Source organism: Callorhinus ursinus, unplaced genomic scaffold (assembly GCF_003265705.2).
Source record: "Callorhinus ursinus isolate GAN/ISIS: 27379988/994484 unplaced genomic scaffold, GSC_fseal_2.0 scaffold29, whole genome shotgun sequence".
In the NCBI taxonomy this organism is placed as follows: Eukaryota; Metazoa; Chordata; class Mammalia; order Carnivora; family Otariidae; genus Callorhinus; species Callorhinus ursinus.
In genome coordinates, this window is record NW_027397091.1 from 2579065 (window position 1) to 2601957 (window position 22893).

The following is a 22893-nucleotide window of genomic DNA, read 5'->3' on the forward strand; positions in this document are numbered from 1 at the left end:
GTGTCAGGAAGCAGGTGCAAAAAGCAGAACTTCAACAGAAGAGGCAAATCGAGATTGCTAGAGTATTCAGTTTATCTTCACAGGGATGAAAGAGAAAGGAAGGGAAACAAGAAGCCACAAAAACTTCTCTGAGGGAGAGCACATTTTCAAAGACTGCGGGTCAGAATCCCCAACACAAAAGATGCCAGGAGCTGCACAATACGATAGCATGGTTAGAAAAGAGGCCCTGGGGATGAACCTGAAGATAAGACAGAACTCCTATAATTCCCCCTGGCAAGAAATTTGAGGTCATCCTCAAATCAGCAGGGAAACTGAACTTCTTTGTGGAGAATTACCACAATAACAGGGACAGATTCTACCAAGGATTTTTGTGGCACACAAAATTCCAGGGTCAATGTCAAGGTCACAAACTTTGTTCATTCAAAAACATTATGTATATATAATACTGCAATTTAGTGAAAAAGACCTTGAAAAGAGGACACGTCTTCAATATCATTAAAGATTATATACAATAATGCATTCCAGTAAAAACTGACTAAAAGGACTGTCACATTAAAACCTGTTCTATAAATACTAATTTATTAAGAAAAAGAAACGTATGGGGCACCTGACTGGCTCAGTCAGGACAGCATGCAACTCTTGATCTCGGGGTAGTGAGTTCAAGCCCCTCACTGGGCACAGAGCCTAATTTAAAAAAAAAAGAGAAAAGAAAAAGGAAAAAAGAAATGTATAAGAAAAAAACCCCAAATGGGGGCTCCTGGATGGCTCGGTTAAGCATCTGACTTCTGCTCAGGTCATAATCTTGGGGTCCTGGGATCGAATCCCATGCAGGGCTCCCTGCTCAGCGGGGAATCTGCTTGAGATTCCCTCTCTCCCTCTACCTTGTACGTTCTCTAAAATAAATAAATCTTTAAAAAAAATAACTTTTTATTTTGTTAGGACACGGATTTTGGCTAACATAACTACCCTGAGTAATACAGGTGGTTGGTTCTAAGATATATAGACTGCAATCAGGTACTTTCTCTATTCTTGCTCTTTACCAGTGGGAGGAAGGGAGGGGCAAGGGGAAATCACCTCATTCTAAATAAATATTTTTAAATAAAGAGCAATAAACAAGTAATCTGCATTTATTAAGGAAAAAATCTAGAAAAAAGAAAGCTATAAAAGATCTGCATAAACCCAAAGATTTATGTTCACAAACAGAATAATTCACTAGAAAGATGATGAGTCTTCCCAAATTTATATACATTTAATAAAATTTCCCATTATTTTGAAACCCTAAAATGAAAAATACAGGATAAAAAAAAAAGAACAGAGCCTAGGCACTACCAGACAATAAAGCCTACTACAGAGTGATTATAATGATGAAAATACCAAGGTGATGGCAAAGGAATAGACAGATAAATGGAATGAAACAGCAAGTCCCACAACGGATCTAAGGATTCAGCATATGATTAAGGTGTCATTTTATTTTAATAAGACAAGGATGAAAACGAATAAATGGTGCTAGAAAAAATGTAGAGGAAAAAAATCATCCTTACTCCATGCCACACTCCAAGTATTAGATAACAGCCAAATATTTTTAAAAAGAACGAAGAAACAGGGTCGCCTGGGTGGCTCAGTCATTAAGCGTCTGCCTTCGGCTCAGGTCACGATCCCAGGGTCCTGGGATCAAGCCCCGCATCGGGCTCCCTGCTCCGCGGGAGGCCTGCTTCTCCCTCTCCCACTCCCCCTGCTTGTGTTCCCTCTCTTGCTGTGTCTCTATCAAATAAATAAAATCTTAAAAAAAAAACAAACATATAAAGGAATATTAATAAAATCTTGGGGTAGAGAAGGCACGAGAAAGAAAAAGATTGACAGATCTGAATTCAAAGCATAGACAAATATTTGCAACTTATGACAAAAAAAATGCAAATCTTAATGGCTTATTTCTCAAACAGAGTGAAAGTAGGATTAAAATAACACATCCAGTAGCATCAACTTTACTCAAAGATTAAGGAGGAAAAATGTTTCATATTAAACCAAGCACTGATGTTTCTGGAATAGAATAAAAAATTCACATTATTTTTAGATAAAACAGAAGACTTAAAAGAAGTGCCATGCTTGTTATATTCCCTAACATTTCAAAATACGCATATATTCCCCATACCGTACTTCTGTGGAACAATTTGTGAATCAGTGTCTTTATATATTAAGAGTTCTCGATGATAAAATATGAATTCAATAGAAAGTGTTCGGCACTGATGTCATCCATACCACTGAGAAGCAGAGGTAATCAAACTCTTACTAAAAAGGGCCAGAAAGCAAATACCTCAGGCCTGCAGGTCATATGGTGTTTCGAATGCACAGGCTGTGCTTCAGTAAAACCTGATTTACCAGAACAGGTGGGGGGCAGCATCCGAAATGCAAATTATCGGGTCCCACCCAGACCCTCTGAATGAGAAACTCTCCAGTTTGAGTTCTACCACGTCAAACAAGTAAGAGATTGTACCCCCAAGTAGGGAATTTGCCTTTGGAGACAGCAAAGGATTTCAGCCAGCACTGCAGAGGGGACGAGAGAGCCAAACCAATTTGACTATATGAGGAACAGCAGTTCCAGCAGTGCTTTCCACCAGAAGAGGGGTGGAGAAGACCATCCACAGGGTCCTAACGCCACGGCCTCCTTGATGAAGGGATGGTCCAGAATGAAAACACTAATTCAAGTTTAATTTAATGAAGCTGGTGGCAAAGGAATATCACCTCAAAGGGAGACCATGCAAAAGAAAGGTCTATGTGTTGGGGGTGGTGTCTTTGTGGATGATTCCTACAGGAAATGCCAGGGGGAACTAACAGAAGGAACAAAGAACCCACAGCTCCTGGCTGGCTCAGTCGGTGGAGCGTGCCACTCTTGATCTCGGTCAGGGTTGTGGGTTCGAGCCCTATGTTGGGCGTTGGATGTAGAGGTTACTTAAAATCTTAAAAAAAAGGGGGGGGGAGGAGCAAAGGACCAAGCTGGGGTACACAGAAGAAACACCATAGCCAGGAATGAAAAACAGGCCAGATAAGAGAAGGGGAGAAGCAAGAAGGATCCAGACCTCAGCCCCCTCAGATGTAAAGTGGGAACCAGAGTAATACCCATTTCCCAGGGCTGCCGTAATCAAAGGACATTAGTGAACACAGGAGGTGCTAGGCAGAGCACCTGGCACCCAACACTAGCTTCTCTACCCTCTTCTATGCCAACAGGAACGTACAAACCCAGAGCTTCAGACAAGACTTGGGAAGGGCAGTCTATCACTGAGGGCCCCAGATTACAGGAACTTAAGAGTAGAAATCAAGACCCAAGAGTGAACTCAGGTAAGTTAACCAAACTCCAATTTCTTCATCGATAAAATGCAGCCCAGAACGCCTCTGCCTGCCAGTTGCTGGGACTAACAATATGGACCGCAAGTGTTCAACACAGAGCTGACGTGCAGTGTTAGTGGGCCCCCTAACTCCTGGGGCCCACTGTCCAGTCTTTCTTGGGTCCCCTCTACTGCCTGGAGAGGCTCCTAGAGGAGAAGTGCATTTTATTACTGCGAATGAAGAAGGCTTTCCTGACCACCGACCAGAGAAAGCCATGGTTTGGGGCGGCCAGGCAAGCAATGGCCCAAGGCAACTCTGACCCCCTCACGGAAGGACTCACTGAGGCTGCAGAGAAACAGTGAATAAGGAAGAACTGGAGTCAAAACGATGGCCAACAGAAAGGCTGGGAGCCGCAATCTAAAGCTACTGAGCAGGGCACGGCAGTGAGGGTACTTGACTTAAGTCCAGAGTATGACCTTCTGTGAAATTATCCATTGTTCACTACTGTGTTCATTACACTTGAATACTTAGATATTTCTGTATACAGCATATATGCAGATCATGCCTACCACACTTCCTGGGATATAGGAATTTTCAAAGGTCATTTTTGATGAATCCAGCTCTTTGCTTTTTGTGCTATCTTTAGATTCTAGGCCTGCATAACATGCAACCCCACTGAAGTAGAGCAAGAAATGGCTTTTGAATAAATGAGTAAGATGGAACTCTCCTTCGTGGAGTACATTTTCAGGGGGCCCTAGAAGCCACCTACATCTGAGGTAAGGGACTTGCTGAGGTCAGAGGAGAGAATGAAGACTACGGACAACGAGAAGTTCTCAAAAAGATTTACATTTCCGTGGAGGAGGAGCTCCCCCAAACACCCACTCCCTCCCTTTATGACTACATTTGGGTTTGTCAGGTTGGCATGACAACATGCCCTAAACCTGCTCCTCAGCCATCTCAGATATCTTGGGTTCCTTACATTCTAAGTGCTCAGGCCAAAAACTTGGACATTGCCCTCAACTCTCTTTTGTACATACCACCCCCACCTCGAATATCTGGTCTATCAGTGATCTCCTCAGCCCCACCTCAGAATCCCATCACTTCTCACCACCTCCACGACTACCCTCCATCACCCTGGTCTGACCACCACCCTCAGCCCTCACCCAGAGGTCACCCTGCTGCCCTGCCCTCCCTGCTTCTAGTTGATTCTCAAACAGCAATAACCAGCATGTCCCTGTTAAAAGCTAGGTCAGTCCCTGTCCCCTCTACTCAAAACCCTCCATCAGCTCCCATTCTCCTCAAAGTAAAATCCACAGACCTTACTGTCACATGGTCTTACATGATTCAACTCCCACTGTCTCTCTGACCCCAAAACCAAATGCTCTCCTCCTGCCTCAGGGCCTTTGCATCTGCTGCTGCCTCCACTGGGAACATTCTGTCCTCAGATATCCCCATGACTCACTTCCTTCACATCTTCACTCAAAGGTGACTCAGGCCTTCCCTGTCTATCCTTCCTAAAATTTCAGCTCCCACGCCAACACTTAATACCTTCAATCCTGCCAGATTCTTCAGGGCATGAAATCTCTTTGCCTCCTCATCCGAGTGTGAGCTCCATGTGGGCAGAGAATCTCCATGCAGCAACCAGAGCACCAAAAACACTGCCTGGCACACAGCAGGTTCTCAATAAATGTACTAAATATGTGAGTATCCTAAGAAAAGTATAAGCTGCAAGCAAACCTCAATTATTCAAGTGTCAACGATCTAGAACCTACGACAAAATAACAGGCTAGAAATAGCAAAGCTGGGGAGAAAAGGAAGACAGTGCCATAAGGCACACACAGTATGCCTTATGGTATCAGTAATACACAGCTCAGTAACGCACAGCTTAACCTGGAGCAGGAATGTTCCCTAGCAAAAGAATAAAAGCCCAGACAGGCGGCCCTCTGAGAAGAGAGTAACTGGAAGAACAGCTGGGAGTAAAGATGAATTAATGAGGTTAGCTGGCATTGGGAACTAACCAGTGTGTTGGGAGTTTTATAGGCAAGGCCTGGAAACAGGTCAGGGAAGGACTGTAAAATGTTTAAATTAAAAAAGAAGCCTAAGAAGATTAAGTAAAAATAAGTTTTTTAAAAAGCTTTCATTTACAAGTACAAAGCACTATGTAATTGCAAATTATGACTGCTGACTTTTAATTCCCTTAAGCAAAATGGGAAAATTCCTCAAGATACCAGTGATGCCAGAAAGGAGTCCCCAAAAGGATCCCAGCTTTGTCTTTAGAGACACTGAACAGGATGGCAATAGCCAATTCAAGACTTCTAATAATCCCAGACCTTGGGCTCCTTGAGGGCAAAAGACTGAATGTTACTCAACAATGATTTGTTCAACAGCACCTGGCACCAGATTAGCAGATGGACTACCGGAAGGCTATGTGAGCTCGTTCCTGTGACACCTAACTCCTGCACTACTAAGACCTCTAGCCTTTGCTACACAAACGAGACAATGTAGCTGGCATGAAACCTAGCAAAACCCTCTACAATATTCTAGCCAAGTACTTTCATAAGCATTTTTGAAACATCCTAACAGACATTAAAACTCAGCTTCATTAACGTTGCCACAGTCAGAAAATACAACTGCCATGCAACCATTTGAAAAAAGAAAAAAAGTCAACATGTAAAGTTCCTGAAATACCTCTTTCCTTTAAAAAAAAAAAAGAATCACTCCCCACTCAGAGCAAAAAAAAACCAAGAGAAATGCCCTGGAATTCAAAGAAAGAATCGGTCGCCATTTTGACAAAGGAAATGGTCTAGAAAGCAGCTCCCGCTCAGGCTGTCAGGTGAAACAGGTAGCTTGGCCGGACACACCTGCTCACCTCTTTCAACTAACAGGTGTGCCATAAGGGTTTACACTGCACACCCACCGCTGGCCATTTAAAAGGCTGGTGCCCAAACGCTATTAAATTCTGCATAAAAGAGACCACTAGTGACAGGTTCACAAGTGATCCTGCTAGAGTCCACCATAACCCAGGACAGAATTCCGAATCTCTGAGCTGAAAGGCCCTTTATAAATCTCACCAGATTCCAGCACCTTCGGGGCTATCCAGGGAAAGTCATGTGCGAGGGTAAAAAGGCAGGTGTAGACAACTGGAAACGGTGAGGCCCCAGCCCAACAGCATTCAAATGCAAAAACATAAAAATAAAAAACCTTCAGCTATCCCTGATTCTTGTCTCTGGCTTTAGAGAGGAAGAAACTGGCCGCGAGAAGTCACATGGCTAATTAATGACAGCTCAAACCAGACTGCCTCGGGACTCCCGGTCCCATGTCCTCGCACATCACCGGCCTTCTCAGCACACCCAAACGTCAGCAGGGGCAGCATCGCCCCCCTCCCATCTTCCAGCATTGCAAGAATAAAAGTAACAGCCCCCGCTGACGCCGCAGACCCAGAAATCAATTATGGGTGACTTTCTTCCACCTGCAGTTGCCCTCGTTTACCCTTTGCTCTGACAATCAAGAATTTCTCATCAGTCATGCTTAAAACCCCCAGCCTGTAGGCCGAGTTCCTGTCAGCTACCCACTCAAGGGTATATCGAGAGTCAAAGGACGGAGAAAATTCTGAGCCCTTAAAGTAGTCACACTCGAAAATGTCAATTTCTCCTTCCAGCAAGGTAGCAAGAAGGGGAATTCGCGACCCCCGGGGGAACAGGCCGAAGAGAAAGGCCCTGGGGTCCGAGCAGCGGCTTCTAAAATTACTTGGCGCAGCCTTTGTAGGAGAGAAGAAAGCAAAAAATGTACAAGGCACCCCCCCCGCCGCCCTCTTGATGGCCTTGAATTCCTGGGGCGCCGGGATGTCCGCGCGCACCTCCCGCGGAGGGACGAGGGGAGAGCGACCCCAGGACGCGCGGGCCGAGAGCCCGGGAGGAGGCGGCGGCCGCGGCCAGCCGGTTCCCGGGGGACCCACTTGCCTCCCCGCGGCGCGGCCTGAGGGCCCGAGCGCGCTGCGGCTCCCGGGGCGGGCAGGGTGAGCGCCCAGGGGCCCGACCCGGGCCCGGCGGGGCGGCGGAGGCTGGGGGTTCGCCGGGCATCCACGGGCCCCGCGGCCACTCAGGCCCGCGGGTGCGGGGACCCGGGGGACCGGCCGGGGCTGGGGGGGCGCAGGCCGCGCCGCGGGGCCGGTGACAGCGCGCGGGTGCCGTGCCAGGCCGGCCTCGTGGGCGCGGCGGGCACCTCGCGGCCCGGCCCGGCAGGTGCGGCTCGCGGGCCGCGCGGGGGACGCGGCGGCCCGGCTCTCACCTGGCTGCAGCTCACTGGGCTCCCGTCCTGCCGCCGCGCCTCGGCGCCGCAGTGCCAGCCGCCGCCGCCGCCGCCGCCGCCGCCGCCGCCGCCGCCTCCGCCTCCGGTCCCCGCGACAGCCGCCTGCAAAATGGCGCCGCGGAGGGGCGGGCCGGGGGCGGGGAGCCGCGGAGCCGCCCGCCCCCGCGCCGGCCCGGGACCCACCTCCCTCTCCGCCCCCCCCCCCCCCCCCCCCCGCCCCCCCCCCGGGGGGGGGGCTCCCCCCCCCCCCTTACGCGGGGTCCCGGGCTGGGCAGCCGGCCCCCACCGCAGCCGCTCCCCGCGGCGTTCCCCGCGCGCACCCCGACCCCAAGTCCCTTTGAGCTCCCTCCCCTGCGTGGAAATCGCCCCCCTCCTCGCGCCTTCCCGCCACACCTGCTCCTGGGGCCCACCTGGAATGCAGAGCGCCCGCCCGGAGTCTCCCCCTCCTGGCTCCCCCCTTTACCCTGCCTGACACTGAGCCCTGTCATCGCTGCGGGAAGATAATCGTGCAGTTGGCGCGATGCATTGGGCTCAGGGGGCTGGAGGTTTTAAGGCAATTTCGCCGTTTCTCGGGTTAGGCCGACAGGTTTTTTAACTTACTGGAGGAGAGGTCCTCATTACATCATGTAGACATGGTAATACAGCCGGAGGTTTCTCAGACTCCACTGCCCTGGGGATCGTGTTTAACTGCGGGTTGTGATTCAGCGGGTCTGGGGTGCAGCCCGAGATACTGCATTTCTAAAAAGCCCCCGGGGTGATGCCGCTGAGGGGAAGGGGCTGCAGGTAAAATTTAGCGCATCGCAAGCCCCTCCTTGAGCGCTTGGGTGAGACGCACGTGGTTGGGCCCCACCCCACCCCCCACCCCCCCGCCCGGGCTGCTGAGGCCGGAGGTCTGGACTGAGAGGAACTTGCATTTCTGACAGCTTCCCAGGTGATGCTGCAGCTGCCGTCTCATGTTCACACTTCGCGAGCCACTGCTGAAGACTATCTGAATACACGGCCAGAAACGAAAAAACACTAATAATAAGCACTTTCTTAGCACCTTCCATCTTGAAACCACTGTGGTGGTTGCTGTTTCCATGGAATAATAACTGACTAGTTCCCCCAAGCAACTCTCGAGAGAGCTGAAAAATTGTGGACTGTGTTTGACCTGACATGGGGAGGAGCAGATTTCATCATCGGACTTTTCTGCCTGTTTTACACAATTTGGGGAACCCCATGTTATAGGTATCAGTGGGGGGGGAGTATGACTAGCAACTGGGAATTTCATCAAAATCAAAGTGTAGTCTGTAAGAGTAATGTCATCATGTTTACCTAATAACTTGTATGTTTAAAATACAAGAGTTGGCTTGTAAAATTCAGTACACATTTTATTGTATGTCAACTATACTTGAATTTAAAAAACATTTTTTCTACATTGGAAGGTCAGGTGTTCTGATCCTCACTGAAGAGGGAGGAAGTAAGAGATGAAAAGCCTGTGACCAACACCTAGAGAAAAATGCCCGTCCCCTCTCCATGTAACATCCTCAGCAGTGAGACTGTTTTCTAGCCAACCTTTATTTTGGGGGGTGGGGAGTACTATGGGTCCTGCTCAGCCAGGGATGCGAGATCTGGGATAGAAAAAGGAGGGAGTCTTCAATGCATCTTCAGGGTCTCTTTCTCCCTCACAGATTTTCTCTATCCTAAAAAAGCTCCCACTATCCCAGCCTCTCTTCCTTCCCCCTCCTTCCCATCACTCCTCAGGCTGATGCTGTCACTCCCTGCTTTCTCAGACGTCACCAGTGACCTTCTAATAGCCAAATCGAATTGCCTGTTTGGAACCCTTATTTTCTATGGAGACAGCTCTGTAACCTTCCATTCACTTCTCCCTCCTTCTTGAAACTCTTTTTTTGAGATAATACCACTGGGTCTTACATGTCCTACACCCCCCACTTCCTTCTCAGTGATGTAAGAGTTGCCCCATGCTCACCCCTAAAAAGATTAGTTTTTACTAACATTTCCTTTCTCTCCCATCTTTTCCTTTGCTCTTTTCTTCTCGAATCCCCTCTGAAAGGCAACCATTTCCTCATGGTTCCCAGCCTCTCTCTCTCTCTCTCTCTCTCTCTCTCTCTCTCAACCAGATGTCTTTCTGAACTTCTGGACACACATTTCCAATTGCCCTAGATAACCTCCCTAGATACTACCCAGGAATTTTAAATATGGCATCTCCCTACTCCTTCTTCTCCTACTACAAACTTGTTTCTTATCTGGGTCCTCCCATTTTGCCACCAGAAACTTTGAAGTTGACTTTGACTGCCTGTTCTCAGCCCTCATGTCCGTTCTGTCAACCTATGTATGGCCAGTTGGAACAAGGAAGTGTATCTGGAACTCTCTTCTCTGCATGTACCATCCCAGACCCTCACTGGCTCCTCCTTGGACTATTGAAAAAGTTTCTCTCTGGCCTCTTGGCCTCAAGAGTTATCTCCCAAAGCCATCCTTGTTATCATCCCAAAACACAGAATTGACCACTTCCCCTGCTTCTGGGAATTCTTGGGGGCCTCCGGGTCCGGTTAAAAAAAAAAAAAAAAAAAGAATATAGGCTATTTCCCAGCACAGCATTCAGGGCCCTTTGCCAGCTAGTCTCCAGCTGCTTCTTTTTTTCTGGACAAAGTACCACTTTTTGCAGCTAGCAGATGGGAGTTGGTATCAGGGGATGACCTTGACTTCAACCTTGCAGGGTTCTTGTGAGGATTAAATGAGATCTTTTAAATAAAGTGCTTATTCAGGGCTGGAATACATAAGTATATTTCACATAGTCAATATGTATCCATGTCCTTATTTTTATATAATTATTTTTATCATCAATTCAAAAAATACATGAATAATTTCCTAGTCGTTTCATTTTCCTATTTCCTATTCATTTTCCTTTCCTAGTATAGAAGATACAAACAGGGTTTTTTTCTTTCCACTTAACTTCTCTAAACTAAATCAGCAGAACGTTTTGTGACCTGGATAATTTGATTGAAATTTCTGTCATTTCCAGGCTGTGTTATTTTTGAGAGGTAATTGTAGCTTGGGGGCTATTCCATCTTTATACAGTGCTTTTCTTTACACTATTTATTTCCGATATCTCTCTGGAGTATAGAACTGAGATTGGCAAACTTTCCACAAAGGGCCTGATAGTGAATGTCTTAGGCTTTGTGGGCCAAGAGGCAAAATCAAGGATATTATATGGGTGGTTATAAAATGAGAGAAAGTGAATTTCCACAAATTTTTTATTGATGAAATTCAAAATACAACAATAGCAATTGGGTATAAGCTTTTTTGTTTATTATTATTTATTTATTTGACAGAGAGAGAGACACAGCGAGAGAGGGAACACAAGCAGAGGGAGTGGGAGAGGGAGAAGCAGGCTTCCCGCGGAGCAGGGAGCCAGATGCGGGGCTCGATCCCAGGACCCCGGGATCATGACCTGAGCCGAAGGCAGACACTTAAAGTCTGAGCCACTCAGGCGCCCCATGAGTATAAGCTTTTTGTAGTACAAGTCTGTTAATGAGAAGAACAGAATTGGGGGGCAATAGGGAATAAGATTTGCTTAATTTGACTCAAAGGTAGTGTCTCCTATCATCAAATCGGTCACAAATGCGCATCTGTAAAAACCATTCTTAGATGGTACAAAAACAGGCCGTGGGGTGTAGTCTGCCAATCCCTGATCTTTTTTTTTTTTAAACAGATTTTATTTATTTATTTGAGAAAGAGAGAATGAGAGAGAGAGCATGAGAGGGGGGAGGGTCAGGGAGAAGCAGACTCCCCGCTGGGCAGGGAGCCTGATGTGGGACTCGATCGCGGGACTCCAGGATCACGACCTGAGCCGAAGGCAGTTGCTTAACCAACTGAGCCACCCAGGCGCCCCTGCCAATCCCTGATCTAAACCATAACTCCCCTCACTTTGGGTTGTCTCCTCAGGGTAATATGGGGCCAATATAATTTATAATAGATCTTCAGTGATAGAAGAAAGCAAAATGACAGTCATTTCAAAGTCTTTTCTTCTAATTCTGAGAAAGTGCTTGGAGCAGAGGGTGAAAGTGTCATCCATACACCCTGTCTTGGTGTCAGACGAAGTGACACTTTCTAAGTCAGACTCACATTGGGATATGCCCGGGTATGAAGCAGCCTGGGAGAGCCCAAGATCTGCCTGAATAACCTCTCTCTCTTTTTTTTTACATGCTCAAGGATGTTCATTGCAGCACTGTTTCAAATAGGAAAAAAAACAACTGAAACTCAACCCAAATGTGCATCAACTGGGGAATGGCTGAATAAACTGGAGTATATTTTACTGTATGAAATACCACGTAGCCCTCACACGGCCCCCAGCCCCATGCTCTTTTTAAAATTGTGATATAATTCTCATACCACAGTATTCACCGTTTAAAGTGTACAGTTCAGTGGGTTTTAGTATATTGGCAAAGCTGTATGGCCATTACCATTATATAACTTCAGAACTTTTCATCACCCCAAAGAGAAACCCTATACCTATTATCAGCAGTTCCCCCGTTCCCCCCTCCCTCCAGCCCCTGGCAACCACTAATCTGCACTCTATTTCTATGGATTTGCCTATTCTGGACATTGAATATAAATGAAATCACATTAATATGTGGTCCTCTGCAATCAGCTGTTTTCACCTAGCACAATGTTTTCAAGGTTCATCCATGTTGTAGCATGTGTCAGCACTTCGTTTCTTTTTCTTTTTAAGATTTATTTATTCATCTTAGAGAGAGTGAGAGAGAGAGAAAGAGCGCACGTGCCCACGAGCTTGGGGGGGAGGGGCAGAGGGAGAGAGAATCTCAAGCGGACTCTGCACTGAGTGTGGAGGCCAAGGCCAGGGATCAATCTCAAGACCTGAGCTCACTTCCTGAGCCGAAACCAAGAGTCCCGACGCTCAACGGACTGCACCACCCAAGCGCCCCTTGTTTCTTTTTTAAATTGCAGTGAAATAGCTCTATAACATAAAATTTACCATTTTAACTCTTGAAGCGTACGATTCAGGGGCATTAAGTGTATTCGCACAGTTTTGTAACCATCGTCACTATCCACCTCCAGAAAGTTTTCATGACCCCAAACTGAAACTGTGTCGCCATGAAACACTAACTCCCCGTGGCCCCTTGGTAAGGACTAGTCTACTTCTGTCTCTGTAAATTTGCCTATTCTAGGTGCCTCACGTAAGTGGAATCATAACGATGTCTTTTGTTTTCAAGGGTTGTCCCCGCAGTAGCTTGTATCAGAATTCCCCTCCTAAAATACTCCGTTGTCCGGTTATACTATAAAATGCCACCTTGACCACCAGGCTGGCCACCAGGAGAGACCCAGCTATGAGTACAGCCATCATCGCGGACACAGTGTCCTCAGGGTCCCAGGAGTGGCTAGGAGTGCAGCAAAAACAATCTGCAAGGAGGAAGGCAGGATGAGAGGCTAAGGGCGCCGCAGGAGGGGTTGTGACAGCACAGGGGCTCAGGCTGAGAGCAGGCAAGGTGGAGGGGGCCTGAGGCCTGGGAGGGATTTGTGCTCAGTGGTTGCCGACTAGAGACCCCCACCCAGCCCTTCTCTGAGGGCTGGGGGCCTCTATTCTCCAGCAAGGGGCAGAAACGTGGTCATCAAGATATCCTTTCCCCCCTATCAGACTGGCAAAGATTAATAACATCCAAGGCTGGAAAAATATTAATAACATCCAAGGCTGGTAAAAGCCGCAGGGAAATAGGCTTTCCCAAAATCTGTGGGAAGGAGTCCAAGTTGGTCTGCCTTTGGGGAATGTAATTTGGCATTATCTATCTGTTTCAATGCACGCCCTGTATCTGTTAAAGTATCTATTTAAATGTACCCACCTTTAAACTCAGAACACCAGTTCTGGGAATCTATCGGACACAAGCCCATACTGGAGGCCACAGGGTGCTCAAGGAAGCAACCTTCCCTGTCCCTTGGGCCTCCTCCACGCCCCCTCCCCTCACTCAGCAGCCCCTCCTGGCCTCCCTAGCGCTCTCACTACGCTGTCTCTGAATCCCAGGCCCACCTGATCCAATGGAAGCCCAGCCCGGGGCAGCCATGAAGGCCTGCACCATGACATTCCCATCCGAACAGCCCTCTGCCCTGTATTTTTCCTTCACAAGTAACCTCTCCTACCTGCACTCCCCCATCTCCACCCCCCCCCCCCCCCCCGCAAATAACCTCAAATTCCCTATCTAACCATTTGCCCCTACTCCCAGCTTCCTGCTTCCCTCCTGGGAGACCATTCCTGGGAGGGGCTTCCCACAGCCCCACTTGCCTATGAGGGACCACCCCGTCCTCCCAGCCTCTCTGGAGAGCCCCCTCCCTCAGGTAGCCTCCTTCTGTGCATCTCAGCACTCACCACCCCCTTCTACAGCCCACATCCCCCCGGCTCTTGCACCTCTCTCCCCTTCTCAACTCAGCTTCTGTAAAGAGCCACCTCTGTCCCTGTTTCCATCCTGAGATCATCCTCTCTTCTCCCCCCCCCCCCCCGACAATCTGGCTTCTGCCCCTGTTTTCCTCTGAACCTACCCAGGTAAACCACCCATTTCCTTCAAATTGCACAATCTAGGGGATCTTTTCTGTGTGTACCTTACTGGAACTTTCTGGAGGCATTTGGCAGAGCCCGCGCAGTGTTCTCTCACGAAAATCTCTCCGCCTTTGGCTTTGTGGCTGCATTTCCTACTGGTTCTTCTATGTCCCTGGCTATATTTTTCCCTCCTCTTTCTCACACTCCTATTCTCCCGTTCCTTCAAACACTGGTGTTGGGAGTGGGGGAGTGTGTCCATTTCCATTCCGTCCATCCTCCTCAAAAACCCTTCAAGGGCTTCACTGTTCCTTCTGCCTGGGTTATCTTAACCTTTCCTCTGGATCATTCTTACTCATTGTTTAAGGTCCCCCCGCACCTCACCCCTGCCCTTGGGCTCTCCTGGAAATCTCCCCTGAACCCCTAGGCTGGTATAAGTGTACCCCTGCATACTACCCAGGATTTAGAATGAAATTATATCGAAACACTTTGTTTTTGTGTCTTGTTCCCCTGCCTCAGTAATTGTCAGGTCCTCCAGGGTAGAGACCTCGATTTATGTACCTCTGCATGCTGTCTCATCACAGCATGCCGGCCACACAGTAGATGCTCAGTAAGTAGGCAAGGATGTTGGCTCTCGGACTGAACCACCGAGGCCTGAGCACTGACGGGAGTTGCAGTATGAAGGGAAGGGAAGACTCAGGATTAACTCCAGGTTCCTGGAGAATTGGAAACCAAGAGGGAAACGAAAGTTAGAGGCAAAACACAAAAGGCCTCAAATGCCTGGGTAAATGCTTTTATTCAGTAAAGGAGTCATTTGAGCCTAGAACCTCACAGTCTTAGTCTCTGGAGGGGAGGGAATGAGAAAAGGACAAAAATCCATCAGCAAGGGGCACCTGGGTGGCTCAGTCGTTGAGTGTCTGCTTTTGGTTCGGGTCGTGATCCCGGGGTCCTGGGATCGAGCCCCACGTCGGGCTCCCCGCTAGGCGGGAAGCCTGCTTCTCCCTCTGGCACTCCCCTGCTTGTGTTCCCTCTCTCTCTGTCAAATAAATAAATAAAATCTTTAAAAAAAAATCCATCAGCAATTATATAAAGTAGAATAGAGAGAAAATTAACCCAAGCTGTTGGAATTCAGGACGCTGTCACCTTGTGGGGGGATAGTGACTAAGGAGAGACCCACAGTGTCTTCTGAAGAGCTGGTCATGTTCTATGCCTTGATCTGGGTGCTAGGCAGGCAGGCATGTTCAGTTAGTGAGGTTTCATTAGGCTGCACACTTGTGGTATGTGCATTTTTCTGTATGTATATTACAAAGCATTTTTATTAAGTAAATGCAACAACTAGACTTAGAAAAAAATTGATATTCAGTAAATTGGCGGTTCCGTTGTGAATAACATGGTCCATCTCCAGAAGAAAGTGGAGATGAAGTCCCTACCTAGATTGGGCCCTGGGGCAGAAAGTCAAGCCCCAGGACATGAATTGGTCTAAGCTATTATCTTCAGAAATGTGCACCTTAGGAAACAAAGGCATATATACCACAGGTTGTGAAGGTTTAATTTAGAATATTCCTTTGGTCTTAGAACAAATGAGTCAAACAACTCACTGAGCCTTGGGGAAAAGGCACAGGGTCCCTGCCCCATCTCTGCCTTGCGGATGACCTTGGGGAAATCATCTCCCAATATGCAAAGTCAAGATAATTCTGTCTGCCCCATCTACCCCCTAGGTTGGTGTAAGCATTAAATGATATAATTACTGCAAACATGTTTTCTGCAAATATTTTCTATAGCCTCTACAAATATAAAGTATTAGTATAAGAGGTCTCATTTAGTCGCAGGACTGAGTCCATAATTGGTTTTGAGCGATAATCACACACTTAATCTTTCCCTAGACTGTGTTTACACTTCATTTATATGAAATTTCATTCTCTTTGTTTTTGATAAGGTCTCCAGTTATGTAACCTCACTTGGAATTCAGATCCTTTGTGCCCAGACTGTTGGCTGCCCCACTCACTCATCTGATACAAGTTCGGACAGCCACTCTTGATCACATGCTGATGATCACATGCTACCTGGCAGGCATGGAGCTAGACACCATTGACAAAATGATAGATAGGAAATTTGCCCTGCCCCAAGTGAGCCTGGATAGCGGTAAGTATGGAGGCTAGAGGACAAAACGTTGTCTAGCCAGTGTTTGTCTGGGCTCCTAGGGCTCAGTGGACTTTTTCTAAGACATGAGATGGCAACCAGCAAATAAGCAAATAAAAAAATTATTATGTTTGTGATAAGTGCTAAAAAGGAGTCATCAAAAAGGCTGACTATGATCCAGGTTGAGGGGGGGCATCATAGGTAAGGTAATGAAGAAGCACCAAAGAGGGGACATTATTGCTGAACCTTGAAGAAGCCAATTATGCAAAGAGCTGGAGGAAGAACATTCCAGAAAGAGGGGACAGTGAGTACAAAGGTCCTGGGGCAGGAAAGAACCTGTCACATTTGAAAAACTGAGAAACGGTTGGTATGGTTGGGCTGGGGACGGTAGGAGGACAAATGAAATGAATGAGACTGAAGAGCTGGTCATGACTTCTAAGTCTGACGGGAAGTCTTCAGAGGGTTCCAGCAAGGGAGGGACATGACCTCATTTCTTGTTTTCAGGTCACTCCACTGCCCCGTGGAGAATGGATGGGAGTGGCAAATGTAGAGCAAATCGAACACGGAGGAGTTAGAGCCGGTGAGGTGGAAGATGGTGGCCTGGGGTGAGAGCAGGAGAGATGGAGATAAGGAGCAGATTCAAAATACTTTAGAGAGAAAAGAGACAGGGCTTGCTAATGGGCTGCACGTGGAGCACAAAGGAGAGAGGAATCAGGGGACCCCTGGGTTTGGAGCTTAGGCGGCCAGTAGGCGAGGGGCCACTCTGTCGACGGGTTCTGCATGGAGGAGGAGTTGGGGCGGGGAGACCGCGACCTGTGACATCCCCAGAAGAAACAGCTGCATAGCTGCATCCAGATCCCCTTACTGGCCTCAGGGAGGAGGACAGGGCTGGAGGTGTGCACGTCAGAGCCAAGGGTGCTATGCGATATTCAAAGCTAACAGATTCAGTAGGATCATGGAGGGAACGAACATAAGAGGGAAAGGAACCAAGGCCCAGTAATGGGACCCGAGGGCTCCTCCAGCACAGGAGACTGCAGCCAAGCAGGAGGGGCAGTGGGTGAAGAGGACACAGAAGGGGGCGCCTGGGTGGCTCCGTCGTTGAGCGTCTGCCTTCGGCTCAGGTCATGATCCCAGGGTCCTGGGATCGAGCCCCGCGTCAGGCTCCCTGCTCAGCGGGGAGCCTGCTTCTCCCCCTCCCACTCCCCCTGCTTGTGTTCCCTCTCTGTGTCTCTCTCTCTGTCAAATAAATAAAATCTTTAAAAAAAAAAAAAAAAGAGGACACAGAAGAACATCATCTTGTAGTTGATGGGGACCCTCCAGCAATAACACATCCCTTAAAAATTCGTATTCAGCCCAGTTGGAGGGAATAGAGAAGAAAATTATGGTGCAAAAATAGGTTCATGCATGGAACTGACCTGGAGAAAACCAAAGATCCTGGTCTGAGGGGGGTTAGACCCTTTTATAAAAAACTAAGGCATAATATACCTACAAAAAGGCGCACAACTTAATGTGCCGATTGATGAATTTCTACCTATGTATGCACCTGTGTAAGTGTAAGCTAAAATATACATATATATGTACACACACACACACAGACACACACACACAGTTTCTAGGAGTCTGGAAATATATAGGCTATCTATAAATATATAGACTAGATGAGACCTCTTATACTAATACTTTATATTTGTAGAGGCTATAGAAAACGTTTGCAGAAAACATGTTTGCAGTAATTATACCATTTAATGCTTACACCAACCTAGGGGGCAGATGGGGCAGACAGAATTATCTTGACTTTGCATATTGGGAGATGGTTTCCCCAAGGTCATCCACAAGGCAGAGGTGGGAAATGTATAGGCTATTTCCAGACTCCTAGAAAGTTCCTTTATACCTTCTTCTGGTCATTACCCACCTCTTCCATGAAACCACTATTGTATCACCATCAGTTGGTTTTGCCCATTTTTGAACTTTGTATAAACAGAATCGTGCAGCATGTGCTCTTTTGTGTCCGGCAGCTTTTACTCAACATAACGTCTGACATTCATTCAGGTTGTTACAAGTGACAGGAATTCGTTCTCTTTCCCTGCTGCATAAACGTCCATTGCATGAAGACCACCATTTATTGACTCATCCTGTCATGGATGGACATTGGGATTGTTCCCATTTGGGAATATTATATGCTATGAATATTTTTATACAAGTCTTTTGTGAAAGGTTTGCATTTAAGTTTTCATGTGGTTCTAAGAACAGCCTCAGATAAATACCAAAAGAGTTTCGTTAAAATTCAGGGAGATAGAAGGGAGATGCCAGTAGGAATCCTCCCAGCTAGAGTTGCCATATATGTTTGGAACATCGTGTACTAAAAGAAAATATTCATTATATATCTGAAGTTCACATTTAACTGGGACCCTGTATATTTATTTGCTAAGTTTGGTAATCCTATCAGACCTGGCCTCATTTTTTGTATATGTTTGGTTTGGTTTCTTTTTTTTAACATTTTTTATTTATTTTTTGACAGAGAGAGACACAGCGAGAGAGGGAACACAAGCAGGGGGAGTGCGAGAGGGAGAAGCAGGCTCCCCACTGAGCAGGGAGCCCGATGCGGGGCTCAATCCCAGGACCCTGGGACCATGACCTGAGCTGAAGGCAGACGCCTAACGACTGAGCCACCCAGGCGCCCCATGAATATGTTAGGTTTTTAATAAAATATTTTTAATGAGCTATGAATGCACCTGGATGTGTCTCTCCTCCAACAATTCTTGCTACCTGGATCTCCCCTGGAAAAAAAAGCCTCCTGGATATTTTTACCCAAAGAAAACAAAAACACTAATTCAAAAAGGGGTACCTGGCTGGCTCAAATCAGAAGAGCATGTGACTCTTGATGTTGGGGTCATGAGTTCAAGCCCCAAGTTGGCGTAGAGATTACCTAAATAAATAAAACTTTTAAAAAAAGGACACAAAACACACACACACACACACACACACAAATTGTATGCACTCCTATGTTTATTGCAGCGTTATTTACAATAGCCACAGTATGGAAGCAACCTCAGTATCCTCAATAGATGAATGGATGAAGAAGATGTGATATATACATGCCATGGAATATTACTCAGCCATAAAAAGAACGAGATCTGCCTGTTTATGACAACGTGGATGGACCAACGGTATTATGCTAAGTGAAATATGTCAGAGAAAGATAAGTACTGTATAATTTCACTTATATGTGGAATCTAAAGTATAAAAAAAAAACAAGCAAAGCAGACAGACTCATAAATTCAGAGAAAAACTGGTGGTTGCCAGAGGGAAGGGCTGTGGGGGGATGGGCAAAATGGGTGAAAGGCAGTGGGAGGTACAGGCTTCCAGTTACTGAATGAATAAGTCATGGGGATGAAAGGTACAGCGTAGGAAATGTAGCCAATGGTATTGGAGTAGCGTTGTATGGTGACAGATGGGAGTTACACTCTTGGTGAGCACAGTATAACACAGACTTGTCAGATCACTATGTTGTGCACCTGAAACTCAAGTAAACGTGTGTGTCAACTCTACTTCAATAAAAAAAAAAAAAACAACAAACCCGCCTTCTGAGGCATCTAGCAGAGTGTTGGTCACCCTCTGGAGAGGTGGGATCTATATTTATTTGTTTGTTCTGATTTTCTTTTAATAGTAAGTTTATTCTAGGGGCGCCTGGGTGGCTCAGCCGTTAAGTGTCTGCCTTCAGCTCAGGTCATGATCCCAGGGTCCCGGGATCGAGCCCCACGTCGGGCTCCCTGCTCAGCGGGGAGTCTGCTTCTCCTCCCTCTGACCCCCTCCCCCATGCTCTGTCTCTGTCTCTCTCTCTCTCAAATAAATAAATAAAATCTTAAAAAAAATAACAAGTTTATTCTAGAATCTAGATCCAACATATAGAGGTGTGGAGTTCCATGTCGGAAAATGCTGATGGCTGCCTAAAAATCTAATTTTGAAATGGATTGTCTCTTCTTCCAGTGTTTATAGGTGCATGCTTTCTTTTTTTTTAATTTTTTAAAATGTTTTATTTATTTATTCATGAGAGTCAGAGAGAAAGAGAGAGAGAGAGAGAGAGAGAGAAGCAGGCTCCTCGCAGAGCAGGGAGCCCGATGCGGGACTCGACCCCAGGACTCCGGGATCACGACCCGAGCCCAAGGCAGACGCCCAACCATCTGAGCCACCCAGGCACCCTTTCTTTTTTTTTTTTTTTTAAGATTTTATTTATCTACTTGAGAAAGAGAATGAGAGAGAGAGAAAGCGCACATGAGAGGGGGGCGGGTCAGAGGGAGAAACAGACTCCCCGCTGAGCAGGGAGCCCGATGCAGGACTCGATCCCCGGGACTCCAGGATCATGACCTGAGCCGAAGGCAGTCGCTTAACCAACTGAGCTACCCAGGTGCCCTAGGTGCACGCTTTCTGGGGCTGCCTCACCACTGTTCTGCAGACACTTTTTGGACGAGTGGACAGCCTCTTAGGACAGCCTCTGCTGGAGCAACCCTCTGTCACCATACTTCAAAATAGTGACCCCAAGCTGCTGCCTGCTGTTTGCTCTCCATTATGTCTTCCCTACCTGATTTCTTTAAATGGAAATTATATGCAGAAATAGCTTATCAGCTTATTCAGAGCATAAAAATAGAGTCCACAATTCGATTTTTAAAATACGGACTTTAAGGGACATAGATAATTAAGATACAACTTTTTTATCTTTAATTTATAGGATGACAAATACTGGTTATAGAAAACGTAAATCAAAACAAGTTAGTTTATTTTGCCTCTCAAAGCGGCAAAATGTCAAAGCGTAATACCTTGGGTTGGTGACAATGGGAGGAGATGAAAACTCTCTCCCACATTCCCGGCGGTAGGGTTATATCAACCTTTCGGGAAACCTTAGTTAGACACATTGTAAAACTTTTAAAATGTGCCTACCTTTTAATCTTACAAGCCTACTCATTGAAGTTGATCCTAAGGAAATCATTATGGTGGTGTGCAAAGATGTATGGCCATGGGTGTCTATCGTAGCATGATTTGTGGTAATAAAAAACTGGAAGTCTCCTGAATGTCTAATAAGAGGGAACTGTTAAATACATCGCAGCACAAGTGTTATACAACCATTCTATTTGATAATGTAGAGAAATAGCAAATGACAGGAAAGAGTGTTCTCAGAATGTAAGCGAAAAGCAGATTAAAATGTATATAGACTAGATTGCCCTTGGCTGAAAATCACACAGAATGCTGAGTCCTACTTCTGTGTGAGAGATAATGAACCTAAGGAAGTAAGGAAAACGTATTCTCTCTGATAGCGAGAAGCCCAGAGGTAAGGATGGGTTTGTGCTGATTAATGGCTTGATGACATCTTCAAAGACCCAGGTTCTTTTCATCTGTCCAGCCCATCTCATCAACAAAGCAGCCTACCTCCCCTCGGGGTTGCAGGATGACTCCCTGGCTGCAGGTGTAACATGGAACTATTTTTTTCCTATGCATCTTTTTCAGAACAAGGAACTCTTCCAATGGCTATCACCAGAACCTCACATCTAGGGGCGCCTGGCTGGCTCAGTTGGTGGAGTGTGCAACTCTTGATCTCGAGGTTGTGAGTTGGAGCCCCACACTGGGGATAGAGATTACTTAAGAAACAAAATCTAAAAAAAAAAAAAAGAAAAGAAAAAGAACCTCATGTCTCAGCTCAGCTGATTAAAAAGGCATCCATGTGCCCCCCGCTGAACCAATCACTGGGAAGGTGTGCTTGGGCTTCGAGTGGTCTACAGGTAGGTCAAGCTGTTGGTCCCAGAAGCCCTCAGACAGCAGCATCCATGTAGCTGGATGGGGCAGGGTGTGGAAAGGGTTTGGAAAAAGTGCTTAGACCAGTGGTTCTCAAAGGGTAATCCTTTAAACCAGCAGCATCACCTGGGAATTATTTTAAAAGACAAATCCTTGGGCCCCACCTCGGGTTTTCTAACTCTGAAACTCTGGGGGTGGGACCCAGGAATCTGTGTTTTAACAAACCCTCCAGGTGATTATAATGTTTGATGGACTTGGACTATTCAGAATTTGCTCTTGCATTGGCAATACCCGAAAAGATGGCTTTTGCTGCTTGATTGCTGGGATTCATTTTCTAGGGCATCTTCCCGGACTGAAAAGTCTGGAAGCTAAAATGACATGCCCACCTGTCAAAATGCTCACGTGAGCTCCTGCATGAAAGCTGAGTCACGTGGAGGAGAGGGCAGACTCGGAGAATAGTGACTTGCTAGTGTGAACTCGGCACAGGGGTCAGGGTACTGGAGGTGGCCGATGTGGCAGCAGCTTCTTCATTTGCAACATCCTGACTGTGGCAGAGACAACAGGACCCTTGGCGTCCTAGTTCTGTGCGGTTTCGGGGGTCATTCTGTGAATTCTTTTTTATTGTGGTAAAAAAACCCCACATAATATTCAACTTACCATCTTAACCATTTTCTTAAAGATTGTATTTATTTATTATTTTAGAGAGAGAGAAAGAGAGCGAGCCTGAGTGGGGGAGGGGAGAGGGGCAGAGGGAAAGAATCTCAAGCAGACTCCCCACTGAGCACAGAGTCCAACGT

The 22893-nt window shown here is 46.8% G+C and overlaps 1 protein-coding gene across 8 annotated transcripts in view; it reads right to left on the reverse strand.

Moving 5' to 3' along the window:
* SLC23A2 (solute carrier family 23 member 2) overlaps nt 1–7765 on the reverse strand; it is a 134825-nt gene extending 127060 nt beyond the window's left edge. For 4 of the 8 annotated variants that reach the window (XM_025876047.2, XM_073878347.1, XM_073878346.1 and 1 more), the window contains exon 1: nt 7609–7765. The gene's annotated coding sequence lies outside the window, so the exon portion shown is untranslated. The remainder of the gene's footprint in view (nt 1–7608) is intronic. The other 4 variants (XM_025876046.2, XM_025876045.2, XM_025876052.2 and 1 more) reach the window with 3 other exon arrangements.
* Nucleotides 7766–22893: the final 15128 nt, after the last annotated feature.